Here is a 15,876-nt window from a genome sequence, read left to right as displayed (position 1 = left end):
TCACATGTTTAATAAGAGTCCAGACCAGAACACGTTTACATGCCAATATCCAGATACAGTTATAGCGCCACCTGCTGGCCACAGGAAATGTCATGATTTACAGAGAAATAAACTCCTCCCACTATTTTTTTTGTATCAGCACCAAGTTTGGTGGGTTGTTATCTGAAAGCTTAAGTGATGATATTTTGTCAAGATCTAGAGTTTTTGCAGAGGGGCGTGTCCGTGGCGGCATGACAAACCTCAACACTTCGCCGTGGAACAGGAAGTCCTTATATCACAACCACACAAAGTCAGATCAGCCTGAAACTTCACATGGCTCATAAAAGTCCTCTTCTGAACACATCCCCAAAACAGTAATGAGTCAGTCATAACGCCACCTGCTGGCAGAAGGTAGATAGGCTTATAACTCAGCCAAACAACATCCGATCTGCCTGAAACTTCACATGGTTGAATAAATTCCATTACTGAAGGCATCTACATGCCAATCTTAAGTCACAGTTATAGCGCCACCTGCTGGCAGATGGTAGTTTGCATTATAACTCAACCACACAAAGTCCGATCTGCCTGAAAGTTCACATGGTTGATAAAAGTCCTCTCCTGAACACATCTACATAACAACATTGAGTCTGTCGTAGCGCCACCTGCTGACAAAAGGCAGTTTGGCTTATAACTCAGCTAAACAATGTTCGATCTGCCTGAAACTTCACATGGTTGATAAGATTCCTCTCCTGGTGACATCTACATGCCAATCTTGAGTCACAGTCATAGCGCCACCTGCTGAGAGGAGGAGGTTTGGCATAAATCGGTGATTTTCTCAGATTTTTTAAATATATCGGCTTAAATTATTACTGTTCGCTGTTCTCTGTCATCCTGAGGCCACCGGGCGGCGGTGAGCCCGGGTGCGAGGTCCCTATCATCGCTGCTTGCAGCTTTAATTAGGGACCGAGCACCGAAACGGTGCGTAGGCCCTATTGGAATTGCTCCGTTTTTTATTATTAGGGACCGAGCACCGAAACGGTGCGTAGGCCCTATTGGAATTGCTCCGTTTTTTATTATTATTATTATTATTCCGCCCCCTATCGGGGCACTTTTGAGCGTCTAAACATGCCCGAAAACTCATGAAAATTTGTACACACACCAAATGCGGTGTAAATAGCAGGTTGATATGGGTCTCGGAAGTGGGCGTGGCAAAATGACTCGACAGCGCCACCTAGAAAAATTAAACGGACGAGCCCCCGATACACGAATCACGCACATGCACGAAAATTGGCACACACCTCAAACATGCCAAACCATACGAAAAAGTCTCTTGGAGCCATATCTCAAACTCAACAGGAAGTCGGATATTTTTAACTTCCTGCGGCGAAAAAGTGGCGTTTTTGCCATTTCCAGGCGTTGTATTTTAACGAACTCCTCCTAGGGATTTTATCCGATCGACACCAAAATTGGGTTTTGTCATCTAAAGGCCTTGGCGATGTTAAATTGCGAAGCTTTAGAGTTTTCGTCGATGGGCGTGTCCGTGGCGCCCTCGCAAACTTTGATGATTCGCCACAAAACAGGAAGTCGTTATAACTCAGGCATGCATTAACAGATCTGCCTCAAAATTCACACGCTTGATAAGCGTCCTGACCTGAACACGTTTACATGCCAATATCCAGATATAGTTATAGCGCCACCTGCTGGCCACAGGAAATTACATGATTTACGGAGTAATAAACTCCTCCTACAAATTTTTTCGTATCAGCACCAAAATTGGGTAGTGTTATCTGAAAGCTATAGCGATAATATATTGTGAAGATCTAGAGTTTTCGCAGAGGGGCGTGTCCGTGGCGGTATGACAAACCTCAACGCTTCGCCATGGAACAGGAAGTCCTTATAACTCAACCACACAATGTCCGATCTGCCTGAAACTTCACATGGTTGATAAACGTCATCTGTTGAACACATCCACATAACAATATTGAAGTGGGCGTGGCAAAATGACTCGACAGCGCCACCTAGAAAAATTAAATGGACGAGCCCCCAAGCTACGAATCACGCACATGCACGAAAATTGGCACACACCTTAAACATGCCAAAACATACGAAAAAGTCTCTTGGAGCCATATCTCAAACCTAACAGGAAGTCGGATATTTTTAACTTCCTGCGGCGAAAAAGTGGCGTTTTTGCCATTTCCAGGCGTTGTACTTTAACGAACTCCTCCTAGGGATTTTATCCGATCGACACCAAAATTGGGTTTTGTCATCTAAAGGCCTTGGCGATGTTAAATTGCGAAGCTTTAGAGTTTTTGTCGATGGGCGTGTCCGTGGCGGCCTCGCAAACTTTGATGATTCGCCACAAAACAGGAAGTCTTTATAACTCAGGCATGCATTATCAGATCTGCCTCAAAATTCTCACATTTAATAACAGTCCTAACCTGAACAGGTTTACGTGCCGATATCCAGTTACAGTTATAGCGCCACCTGCTGGCCACAGGAAATGACATGTTTGACACTATAACAAACTCCTACCACAAACTTTCCCGTATCAGCACCAAAATAGAGAGGTGTCATCTGAAAGCTCTAGCGATGATATATTGTGAAGATCTAGAGTTTTTGCAGAGGGGCGTGTCTGTGGTGGCATGACAAACCTCAACGCTTCGCCAAGGAACAGGAAGTCCTTATAACTCAACCACACAATGTCCGATCTGCCTGAAACTTCACATGATTGATAAAAGTCCTCTCCTGAACACATCCACATAACAATATTGAGTCAGTCATAGCGCCATCTGCTGGCAGAAGGTAGTTTGGCTTGTAACTCGGCCACACAATGTCCAATCTGTCTAAAATGTCACATGGTTGATGAAAGTCCTCTCCTGAGCACATCTACATAATAATATTGAGTTTTTAATAGCGCCACCTGCTGGCAGAATGTAAATTGTCTTATAACACAATCTCCACACAATCTCTGATCTGCCTGAAACTTCACATGTTTGATAAAAGTCCACTCCTGAACACATCCCCATAACAATATTGAGTCAGTCATAACGCCACCTGCTGGCAAAAGGTAGTTTGGCTTATAACTCAACCACAAAATGTCCCATGTGCCTGAAACTTCACATGGTTGATTAAATTCCTCTCCTGAAGACATCTACATGCCAATCTTGAGTCACAGGTATAGCGCCACCTGCTGACAGGAGGAAGTTTGGCTTAAATCTGTATTTTTCTTAGGTTTTTTATATATATATCGGCTTAAATTAATGTTGTTCGCTGTTCTCTGTCATCCTGAGGCCACCGGGCGGCGGTGAGCCCGGGTGCGAGGTCCCTATCATCGCTGCTTGCAGCTTTAATTATTATTATTATTATTATTCCGCCCCCTATCGGGGCACTTTTGAGGGTCTAAACATGCCCGAAAACTCATGAAAATTTGCACACACACCAAACGCGGTGTAAATAGCAGGTTGATATGGGTCTCGGAAGTGGGCGTGGCAAAATGACTCGACAGCGCCACCTAGAAAAATTAAACGGACGAGCCCCCGATACACGAATCACGCACATGCACGAAAATTGGCACACACCTCAAACATGCCAAACCATACGAAAAAGTCTCTTGGAGCCATATCTCAAACCCAACAGGAAGTCGGATATTTTTAACTTCCTGCGGCGAAAAAGTGGCGTTTTTGCCATTTCCAGGCATTGTATTTTAACGAACTCCTCCTAGGGATTTTATCCCATCGACACCAAAATTGGGTTTTGTCATCTAAAGGCCTTGGCGATGTTAAATTGCGAAGCTTTAGAGTTTTCGTCGATGGGCGTGTCCTTGGCGCCCTTGCAAACTTTGATGATTCGCCACAAAACAGGAAGTCGTTATAACTCAGGCATGCATTATCAGATCTGCCTCAAAATTCACACGCTTGATAAGTGTCCTGACCTTAACACGTTTACATGCCAATATCCAGATATAGTTATAGCGCCACCTGCTGGCCACAGGAAATGACATGATTTACGGAGTAATAAACTCCTCCCACAAATTTTTTCGGATCAGCACCAAAATTGGGTGGTGTTATCTGAAAGCTCTACCGATGAAACATTGTGAAGATCTAGAGTTTTCGCAGAGGGGCGTGTCCGTGGCTGTATGACAAACCTCAACGCTTCGCCATGGAACAGGAAGTCCTTATAACTCAACCACACAATGTCCGATCTGCCTGAAACTTCACATGGTTGATAAACGTCATCTCTTGAACACATCCACATAACAAAATTGAAGTGGGCGTGGCAAAATGACTCGACAGCGCCACCTAGAAAAATTAAACGGACGAGCCCCCGAGTTACAAATCACGCACATGCACGAAAATTGGCACACACCTCAAACATGACAAAACATACTAAAAAGTCTCTTGGAGCCATATCTCAAACCTAACAGGAAGTCAGATATTATTAACTTCCTGCTGTGAAAAAGTGGCATTTTTGCCATTTCCAGGCGTTGTATTTTAACAAACTCCTCCTAGGGATTTTATCCGATCGACACCAAAATTGGGTTTTGTCATCTAAAGGCCTTGGCGATGTTAAATTGCGAAGCTTTAGAGTTTTCATCGATGGGCGTGTCCGTGGCGGCCTCGCAAACTTTGAACATTCGCCACAAAACAGGAAGTCATTATAACTCAGGCATGCATTATCAGATCTGCCTCAAAATTCACACGCTTGATAAGCCTCCTGACCTAAACACGTTTAATTGCCAATATCCAGATACAGTTATAGCGCCACCTGCTGGCCACAGGAAATGACATGATTTACGGAGTAATGAACTCCTCCCACAAATTTTATCGTATCAGCACCAAAATTGGGTGGTGTTATCTGAAAGCTCTAGCGATGATATATTGTGAGGATCTAGAGTTTTTGCAGAGGGGCGTGTTTGTGGTGGCATGACAAACCTCAACGCTTCGCCATGAAACAGGAAGTCCTTATAACTCAATCACACAATGTCTGATCTGCCTGAAACTTCACATGGTTGATAAAAGTCCTCTCCTGAACACATCCACATAACAATATTGAAGTGGGCGTGGCAAATAGACTCGACAGCGCCACCTACCATAATTAATCGGACGAGCCCCTGATATACGAATCACACACATGCACGAAAATTGGCACACACCTCAAACATGCCAAAACATAGGAAAAAGTCTCTTGGAGCCATATCTCAAACTCAACAGGAAGTCAGATATTTTTAACTTCCTGCTGTAAAAAAGTGGCGTTTTTACCATTTCCAGGCGTTGTATTTTAACAAACTCCTCCTAGGGATTTTATCCAATCAACACCAAAATTGGGTTTTGTCATCTTAAAGCCTTGGCGATGTTAAGTTGCGAAGCTTTCGAGTTTTTGTCGATGGGCGTGTCCGTGGTGGCCCCGCAAACTTTGACGATTCGCCACAAAAACGGAAGTCATTATATCTCAGGCATGCATTATCCGATCTGCCTCAAAATTCACATGTTTAATAAGAGTCCAGACCAGAACACATTCACATGCCAATATTCAGATACAGTTATAGCGCCACCTGCTGGCCACAGGAAATGTCATGATTTACAGAGTAATAAACTCCTCCCACAATTTTTTTCGTATCAGCACCAAATTTGGTTGGTTGTTATCTAAAGGCTCAAGCGATGATATATTGAGAAGATCTAGAGTTTTTGCAGAAGGGCGTGTCTGTGGTGGCATGACAAACCTCAACACTTCGCCATGGAACAGGAATTTCTTATAACTCAACCACACAATGTCTGATCTGCCTGAAACTTCACATGGTTGATTAAATTCCCCTCCTGAACACATCCCCATACAAATATTGAGTCATTTATAGTACCACCTGCTGGTAGAAGGTAGTTTGGCTTATAACTCAGCCAAAGAATGTCTGACCAGCCTGAAAATTCACATGGTTGATAAATTGTATCTCTTGAAGACATTTACATGCCAATATTGACTCACAGTCATAGAGCCACCTGCTGACAGAAGGAAGTTTGGCACAAATTTGTGATTTTTTCAGGTTTTTTTATATGTTGGCTTAAATTAATGTTGTTCGCTGTTCTCTGTCATACTGAGGCCAGTGGGCGGCGGTGAGCCCGGGTGCGAGGTCCCTATCATCGCTGCTTGCAGCTTTAATTATTATTATTATTATTCTCCTGCGGAATGAATCGCGGTTTTGAGGGGCTAAACATGCCCGAAAACTCACGCAACTTTGCACACGCCTCAGAAGTGGCGAAAATTTACGTTTGTTACAGGTCTCGGAAGTGGGCGTGGCAAAATGACTCAACAGCGCCACCTAGAAAAATTAAACGGACAAGCCCCCGATCCACGAATCACGCACATGCACGAAAATTGGCACACACCTCAAACATGCCAAAACATACAAAAAAGTCTCTTAGAGCCATATCTCAAACCCAACAGGAAGTCGGATATTTTTAACTTCCTGCGGCGAAAAAGTGGCATTTTTGCCATTTCCAGGCGTTGTATTTTAACGAACTCCTCCTAGGGATTTTATCCGATCGACACCAAAATTGGGTTTTGTCATCTAAAGGCCTTGGCGATGTTAAATTGCGAAGCTTTAGAGTTTTCATCGATGGGCGTGTCCGTGGCGGCCTCGCAAACTTTGACGATTCGCCACAAAAGAGGAAGTCGTTATAACTCAGGCATGCATTATCCGATCTGCCTCAAAATTCACACGCTTGATAAGCGTCCTGACCTGAACACGTTTACATGCCAATATCCAGATATAGTTATAGCGCCACCTGCTGGCCACAGGAAATGACATGATTTACGGAGTTACAAACTCCTCCCACAAATTTTATCGTATCAACACCAAAATTGAGTGGTGTTATCTGAAAGCTCTAGCGATGATATATTGTGAAGATCTAGAGTTTTCGCAGAGGGGCGTGTCCATGGCGGTATGACAAACCTCAACGCTTCGCCATGGAACAGGAAGTCCTTATAACACAACCACACAATGTCCGATCAGCCTGAAACTTCACATGGTTGATAAACGTCATCTCTTGAACACATCCACATAACAATATTGAAGTGGGCGTGGCAAAATGACTCGACAGCGCCACCTAGAAAAATTAAACGGACGAGCCCCCGATCTACGAATCACGCACATGCACAAAAATTGGCACACACCTCAAACATGGCAAAAAATATGAAAAAGTCTCTTGGAGCCGTATCTCAAACCCAACAGGAAGTCGGATATTTTTAACTTCCTGTGGCAAAAAAGTGGCGCTTTTGCCATTTTCAGGCGTTGTATTTTAACGAACTCCTCCTAGGGATTTTATCTGATAAACACCAAAATTGGGTTTTGTCATCTTAAAGCCTTGGTGATGTTAAATTGCGAAGCTTTAGAGTTTTCATCGATGGGCGTGTCCGTGGCGGCCTCGCAAACTTTGATGATTCGCCACAAAACAGGAAGTCTTTATAACTCTGGCATGCAATATTCGATCTGCCTCAAAATTCACACATTTAATAACAGTCCTGACCTGATCAGGTTTACGTGCCGATATCCAGTTACAGTTATAGCGCCACCTGCTGGCCACAGGAAATGACATGTTTGACACTGTAACAAACTCCTCCCACAAACTTTCCCGTATCAGCACCAAAATAGAGTGGTGTCATCTGAAAGCTCTAGCGATGATATATTGTGAAGATCTAGAGTTTTTGCAGAGGGGCGTGTCTGTGGTGGCATGACAAACCTCAACGCTTCGCCATGGAACAGGAATTTCTTATAACTCAACCACACAATGTCTGATCTGCCTGAAACTTCACATGATTGATAAAAGTCCTCTCCTGAACACATCTACATAACAATACTGAGTCAGTCATAGCGCCACCTGCTGGCAGAAGGTAGTTTGTCTTAAAACACAATCTCCACACAATCTCTGATCTGCCTGAAACTTCACATGGTTGATAAAAGTCCGCTCCTGAACACATCCACATAACAATATTGAGTCAGTCATAACGCCACCTGCTGGCAGAAGGTAGTTTGGCTTATAAGTCAGCCACACAATGTCCCATGTGCCTGAAACTTCACATGGTTGATAAGATTCCTCTCCGGAAGACATCTACATGCCAATCTTAAGTCACAGTTATAGCGCCACCTGCTGACAGGAGGAAGTTTGGCATAAATATGTGATTTTCTTAGATTTTTTTATATATTGGCTTAAATTAATATTGTTCGCTGTTCTCTGTCATCGTAAGGTCACCGGGCGGCGGTGAGCCCGGGTGCGAGGTCCCTATCATCGCTGCTTGCAGCTTTAATTATTATTATTATTATTCTCCTGCGGAATGAATCGCGGTTTTGAGGGGCTAAACATGCCCGAAAACTCACGCAACTTTGCACACGCCTCAGAAGTGGCGACAATTTACGTTTATTATGGGCTTCGGAAGTGGGCAAGGCAAAATGACTCGACAGCGCCACCTAGAAAAATTAAACGGACGAGCCCCCGATCCACGAATCACGCACATGCACGAAAATTGGCACACACCTCAAACATGCTAAACCATACGAAAAAGTCTCTTGGAGCCATATCTCAAACCCAACAGGAAGTCGGATATTTTTAACTTCCTGCGGCGAAAAAGTGGCGTTTTTGCCATTTCCAGGCGTTGTATTTTAACAAACTCCTCCTAGGGATTTTATCCGATCGACACCAAAATTGGGTTTTGTCATCTAAAGGCCGTTGCGATGTTAAATTGCGAAGCTTTAGAGTTTTCATCGATGGGCGTGTCCGTGGCGGCCTCGCAAACTTTGATGATTCGCCACAAAACAGGAAGTCGTTAAAACTCAGGCATGCATCAACCGATCTGCCTCAAAATTCACACGTTTAATAAGAGTCCTGACCTGAACACGTTTACATGCCAATATCCAGATATAGTTATAGCGCCACCTGCTGGCCACAGGAAATGACATGATTTACGGAGTAATAAACTCCTCTCACAAATTTTTTCGTATCAGCACCAAAATTGGGTGGTGTTATCTGAAAGCTCTAGCGATGATATATTGTGAAGATCTAGAGTTTTCGCAGAGGGGTGTGTCCGTGGCGGTATGACAAACCTCAACGCTTCGCTATGGAACAGGAAGTCCTTATAACTCAACCACACAATGTCCGATCTGCCTGAAACTTCACATGGTTGATAAACGTCATCTCTTGAACACATCCACATAACAATATTGAAGTGGGCGTGGCAAAATGACTCGACAGCGCCACCTAGAAAAATTAAACGGACGAGCCCCCGAGCTACGAATCACGCACATGCACGAAAATTGGCACACACCTTAAACATGCCAAAACATACGAAAAAGTCTCTTGGAGCCATATCTCAAACCTAACAGGAAGTTAGATATTATTAACTTCCTGCGGCGAAAAAGTGGCTTTTTTGCCATTTCCAGGCGTTGTATTTTAACAAACTCCTCCTAGGGATTTTATCCGATCGACACCAAAATTGGGTTTTATCATCTAAAGGCCTAGGCGATGTTAAATTGCGAAGCTTTAGAGTTTTTGTCGATGGACGTGTCCGTGGCAGCCTCGCAAACGTTAATGATTCGCCACAAAACAGGAAGTCGTTATAACTCAGGCATGCATTATCAGATCTGCCTCAAAATTCACACATTTAATAACAGTCCTGACCTGAACAGGTTTACGTGCCGATATCCAGTTACAGTTATAGCGCCACCTGCTGGCCACAGGAAATGACATGTTTGACACTATAACAAACTCCTACCACAAACTTTCCCGTATCAGCACCAAAGTAAAGTGGTGTCATCTGAAAGCTCTAGCGATGATATATTGTGGAGATCTAGATTTTTTGCAGAGGGGCGTGTCTGTGGTGGCATGACAATTCTCAACGCTTCGCCATGGAACAGGAAGTTATTATAACTGAACCACACAATGTCTGATCTGCCTGAAACTTCACATGATTGATAAAAGTCCTCTCCTGAACACATCTACATAACAATATTGAGTCAGTAATAGCGCCATCTGCTGGCAGAAGGTAGTTTGGCTTGTAACTTGGCCACACAATGTCCGATCTGTCTAAAATGTCACATGGTTGATAAAAGTCCTCTCCTGAGCACATCTACATAATAATATTGAGTCTTTCATAGCGCCACCTGCTGGCAGAATGTAGTTTGTCTTATAACACATTCTCCACACAATCTCTGATTTGCCTGAAACTTCACATGTTTGATAAAAGTCCACTCCTGAACACATCCACATAACAATATTGAGTCAGTCATAGCGCCACCTGCTGGCAAAAGGTAGTTTGGCTTATAACTCAGCCACAAAATGTCCCATGTGCCTGAAACTTTACATGGTTGATTAAATTCCTCTCCTGAAGACATCTACATGCCAATCTTGAGTCACAGGTATAGCGCCACCTGCTGACAGGAGGAAGTTTGGCATAAATCTGTATTTTTCTTAGGTTTTTTATATATATATCGGCTTATATTATTATTGTTCACTGTTCTCTGTCATCGTAAGGTCACCGGGCGGCGGTGAGCCCGGGTGCGAGGTCCCTATCATCGCTGCTTGCAGCTTTAATTAGGGACCGAGCACCGAAACGGTGCGTAGGCCCTATTGGAATTGCTCCGTTTATTATTATTATTATTATTAGGGACCGAGCACCGAACGGTGCGTAGGCCCTATTGGAATTGCTCCGTTTTTTATTATTATTATTATTATTATTATTATTATTATTATTATTAGGGACCGAGCACCGAACGGTGCAAGGCCCTATTGGAATTGCTCCGTTTATTATTATTATTATTATTATTCTTTTCCGGAATGAATCGCGATTTTGAGGGGCTAAACATGCCCGAAAACTCACGGAACTTTGCACACGCCTCAGAAGTGGCGAAAATTTACGTTTATTGTGGGTCTCGGAAGTGGGCGTGGCAAAATGACTCGACAGCGCCACCTAGAAAAATTAAACGGACAAGCCCCCGATCCACGAATCACGCACATGCACAAAAATTGGCACTCACCTCAAACTCACCAAAACATACGAAAAAGTCTCTTGGAGCCATATCGCAAACCCAACAGGAAGTCGGATATTTTTAACTTCCTGTGGCAAAAAAGTGGCGTTTTTGCCATTTTCAGGCGTTGTATTTTAACGAACTCCTCCTAGGAATTTTATCCGATCGACACCAAAATTGGGTTTTGTCATCTAAAGGCCTTGGCGATGTTAAATTGCGAAGCTTTAGAGTTTTCGTCGATGGGCGTGTCCGTGGCGGCCTCGCAAACTTTGATGATTCGCCACAAAATAGGAAGTTGTTATAACTCAGGCATGCATTATCCGATCTGCCTCAAAACTCACACGCTTGATAAGTGTCCTGACCTGAACACGTTTACATGCCGAAATCCAGATATAGTTATGGCGCCACCTGCTGGCCACAGGAAATGACATGTTTTACACTGTAACAAACTCCTCCCACAAATTTTATGGTATCAGCACCAAATTTAAGTGGTGTCATCTTAAAGCTCTAACGATGATATATTGTGAAGATCTAGAGTTTTTGCAGAGGGGCGTGTCCGTGGCGGCATGACAAATCTCAACGCTTCGCCATGGAACAGGAAGTCCTTATAACTCAGCCACACAATGTCCGATCAGCCTGAAACTTCACATGGTTGATAAAAGTCCTCTCCTGAACACATCCCCATAACAATATTGAAGTGGGCATGGCAAAATGACTCGACAGCGCCACCTAGAAAAATTAAACGGACGAGCCCCTGATCTACGAATCATGCACATGCACGAAAATTGGCACACACCTCAAACACGCCAAAACATACGAAAAAGTCCCTTGATGCCATATCTCAAACACAACAGGAAGTCGGATATCTTTAACTTCCTGCTGCAAATAAGTGTCATTTTTGCCATTTCCAGGCGTTGTATCTTAACGAACTCCTCCTAGGGATTTTATGCTATCGACACCAAAATTGGGTTTTGTCATCTAAAGGCCTTGGCGATGTTAAATTGCGAAGCTTTATAGTTTTTTTCGATGGGCGTGTCCGTGGCGGCCCCGCAAACTTTGACGATTCGCCACAAAACCAGAAGTCATTATAACTCAGGCATGCATTATCCAATCTGCCTCAAAATTCACATGTTTAATAAGTGTCCAGACCAGAACACGTTTACATGCCAATATCCAGATACAGTTATAGCGCCACCTGCTGGCCACAGGAAATGTCATGATTTACAGAGTAATAAACTCCTCCCACAAATTTTTTCATATCAGCACCAAATTTGGTTGGTTGTTATCTGAAAGCTCAAGTGATGATATATTGTCAAGATCTAGAGTTTTCGCAGAGAGGCGTGTCCGTGGCGGCATGACAAACCTCAACGCTTCGCCATGGAACAGGAAGTCCTTATAACTCAACCACACAATGTCTGATCTGCCTGAAACTTCACATGGTTGATAAGATTCCAATATTGAAAGCATCTACATGCCAATCTTGAGTCACAGTTATAGCGCCACCTGCTGATAAGAGGAAGTTTGGCATAAATGAGAGATTTTTCTCAGGTTCTTTATATATATCGGCTTAAATTATTATTGTTCGCTGTTTTCTGTCATCCTAAGGCCACCGGGCGGCGGTGAGCCCGGGTGCGAGGTCCCTATCATCGCTGCTTGCAGCTTTAATTATTATTCTTCTTCTTCTTCTTCTTCTTCTTCTTCCGCGGAATGAATCGCGGTTTTGAGGGGCTAAACATGCCCGAAAACTCACGCAACTTTGCACACGCCTCAGAAGTGGCGAAAATTTACGTTTGTTATGGGCTTTGGAAGTAGGCGTGGCAAAATGACTCGACAGCGCCACCTAGAAAAATTAAACGGACGAGCCCCCGATCCACAAATCACGCACATGCACGAAAATTGGCACACACCTCAAACACACCAAAACATACGAAAAAGTCTCTTGGAGCCATATCTCAAACCCAACAGGAAGTTGGATATTTTTAACTTCCTGCGGCGAAAAAGTGGCGTTTTTGCCATTTCCAGGCGTTGTATTTTAATGAACTCCTCCTAGGGATTTTATCCGATCGACACCAAAATTGGGTTTTGTCATCTAAAGGCCTTGGCGATGTTAAATTGCGAAGCTTTAGAGTTTTCGTCGATGGGCGTGTCCGTGGCGGCCTCGCAAACTTTGACGATTCGCCACAAAACAGGAAGTCGTTATAACTCAGGCATGCATTATCAGATCTGCCTCAAAATTCACACATTTAATAAAAGTCCTGACCTGAACACGTTTACATGCCGATATCCAGATACAGTTACAGCGCCACCTGCTGGCCACAGGAAATGACATGTTTGACACTGTAACAATCTCCTACCACAAACTTTTCCGTATCAGCACCAAAATAGAGTGGAGTCATCTGAAAGCTCTAGCGATGATATATTGTGAAGATCTAGAGTTTTTGCAGAGGGGCGTGTCTGTGGTGGCATGACAAACCTCAACGCTTCGCCATGGAACAGGAAGTCCTTATAACACAACCACACAATGTCCGATCTGCCTGAAACTTCACATGGTTGATAAACATCATCTCTTGAACACATCCACATAACAATATTGAAGTGGGCGTGGCAAAATGACTCGACAGCGCCACCTAGAAAAATTAAACGGACGAGCCCCCGATCTACGAATCACGCACATGCACAAAAATTGGCACACACCTCAAACATGGCAAAACATACGAAAAAGTCTCTTGGAGCCATATCTCAAACCCAACAGGAAGTCGGATATTTTTAACTTCCTGTGGCGAAAAAGTGGCGCTTTTGCCATTTTCAGGCGTTGTATTTTAACGAACTCCTCCTAGGGATTTTATCTGATAAACACCAAAATTGGGTTTTGTCATCTTAAAGCCTTGGTGATGTTAAATTGCGAAGCTTTAGAGTTTTCATCGATGGGCGTATCCGTGGCGGCCTCGCAAACTTTGATGATTCGCCACAAAACAGGAAGTCTTTATAACTGGCATGCAATATTCGATCTGCCTCAAAATTCACACATTTAATAACAGTCCTGACCTGATCAGGTTTACGTGCCGATATCTAGTTACAGTTATAGCGCCACCTGCTGGCCACAGGAAATTACATGTTTGACACTGTAACAAACTCCTTCCACAAACTTTCCCGTATCAGCACCAAAATAGAGTGGTGTAATCTGAAAGCTCTAGCGATGATATATTGTGAAGATCTAGAGTTTTTGCAGAAGGGCGTGTCTGTGGTGGCATGACAAACCTCAACGCTTCGCCATGGAACAGGAATTTCTTATAACTCAACCACACAATGTCTGATCTGCCTGAAACTTCACATGATTGATAAAAGTCCTCTCCTGAACACATCCACATAAAAATATTGAGTCAGTCATAGCGCCACCTGCTGGCAGAAGGTAGTTTGGCTTGTAACTCGGCCACACAATGTCCAATCTGCCTGAAACTTCACATGATTGATAAAAGTCCTCTCCTGAACACATCCACATAACAATATTGAGTCAGTCATAGCGCCACCTGCTGTCAGAAGAAATTTTGGCTTGTAACTCGGCCACACAATGTCCAATCTGCCTGAAACTTCACATGATTGATGAAAGTCCTCTCCTAAACACATCTACATAATAATATTGAGTCTTTCATAGCGCCACCTGCTGGCAGAATGTAGTTTGTCTTAAAACACAATCTCCACACAATCTCTGATCTGCCTGAAACTTCACATGGTTGATAAAAGTCTGCTCCTGAACACATCCACATAACAATATTGAGTCAGTCATAACGCCACCTGCTGGCAGAAGGTAGTTTGGCTTATAACTCAGCCACACAATGTCCCATGTGCCTGAAACTTCACATGGTTGATAACATTCTTCTCCGGAAGACATTTACATGCCAATCTTAAGTCACAGTTATAGCGCCACCTGCTGACAGGAGGAAGTTTGGCATAAATCTGTGATTTTCTTAGATCTTTTTTTATATATTGGCTTAAATTATTATTGTTCGCTGTTCTCTGTCATCGTAAGGTCACCGGGCGGCGGTGAGCCCGGGTGCGAGGTCCCTATCATCGCTGCTTGCAGCTTTAATTAGGGACCGAGCACCGAACGGTGCAAGGCCCTATTGGAATTGCTCCGTTTATTATTATTATTATTATTATTCTTTTCCGGAATGAATCGCGATTTAGAGGGGCTAAACATGCCCGAAAACTCACGCAACTTTGCACACGCCTCAGAAGTGGCGAAAATTTACGTTTGTTACAGGTCTCGGAAGTGGGCGTGGCAAAATGACTCGACAGCGCCACCTAGAAAAATTAAACTGACAAGCCCCCGATCCACGAATCACGCACATGCACGAAAATTGGCACACACCTCAAACATGCCAAAACATACGAAAAAGTCTCTTGGAGCCATATCTCAAACCCAACAGGAAGTCGGATATTTTTAACTTCCTGCGGTGAAAAAGTGGCATTTTTGCCATTTCCAGGCGTTGTATTTTAACGAACTCCTCCTAGGGATTTTATCCCATTGACACCAAAATTGGGTTTTGTCATCTAAAGGCCTTGGCGATGTTAAATTGCGAAGCTTTAGAGTTTTCGTCGATGGGCGTGTCCGTGGCGGCCTCGCAAACTTTGATGAATCGCCACAAAACAGGAAGTCATTATAACTCAGGCATGCATTATCCGATCTGCTTCAACTTTCACACGTTTGATAAGAGTCCTGACCTGAACACGTTTACATGCTGATATCCAGATACAGTTATAGCGCCACCTGCTGGCCACAGGAAATGACATGTTTTACAGAGTTACAAACTCCTCCTACAAATTTTTTCGTATGAGCACCAAATTTTGGTTGTGTTATCTGAAAGCTCTAGCGATGATATATTGTGAAG

General features: G+C 43.6%; 2 long non-coding RNA genes across 2 annotated transcripts in view; one reads left to right on the top strand and one right to left on the bottom strand.

Annotated features, from left to right (window-relative positions):
- LOC147846244 (uncharacterized) overlaps positions 1 to 15,876 on the top strand; it is a 34,846-nt gene that overhangs the window by 4,650 nt on the left and 14,320 nt on the right. The gene's annotated exons all lie outside the window — the stretch shown is intronic.
- LOC147846242 (uncharacterized) overlaps positions 135 to 15,876 on the bottom strand; it is a 61,725-nt gene continuing 45,983 nt past the window's right edge. The window contains exons 2-4 of the long non-coding RNA XR_015478317.1: positions 4,396 to 4,594; positions 1,028 to 2,115; positions 135 to 968 (exon numbers count right to left, since the gene is read on the bottom strand). This is a non-coding gene — a long non-coding RNA (uncharacterized LOC147846242). The remainder of the gene's footprint in view (positions 969 to 1,027; positions 2,116 to 4,395; positions 4,595 to 15,876) is intronic.

Source organism: Danio rerio, chromosome 2, assembly GCF_052040795.2.
Source record: "Danio rerio strain M-AB ecotype USA chromosome 2, GRCz13ab, whole genome shotgun sequence".
Taxonomy (NCBI): Eukaryota; Metazoa; Chordata; class Actinopteri; order Cypriniformes; family Danionidae; genus Danio; species Danio rerio.
Note: the sequence above shows the minus strand (reverse complement) of the source record. Positions and strands in the feature narration are given on the sequence as shown.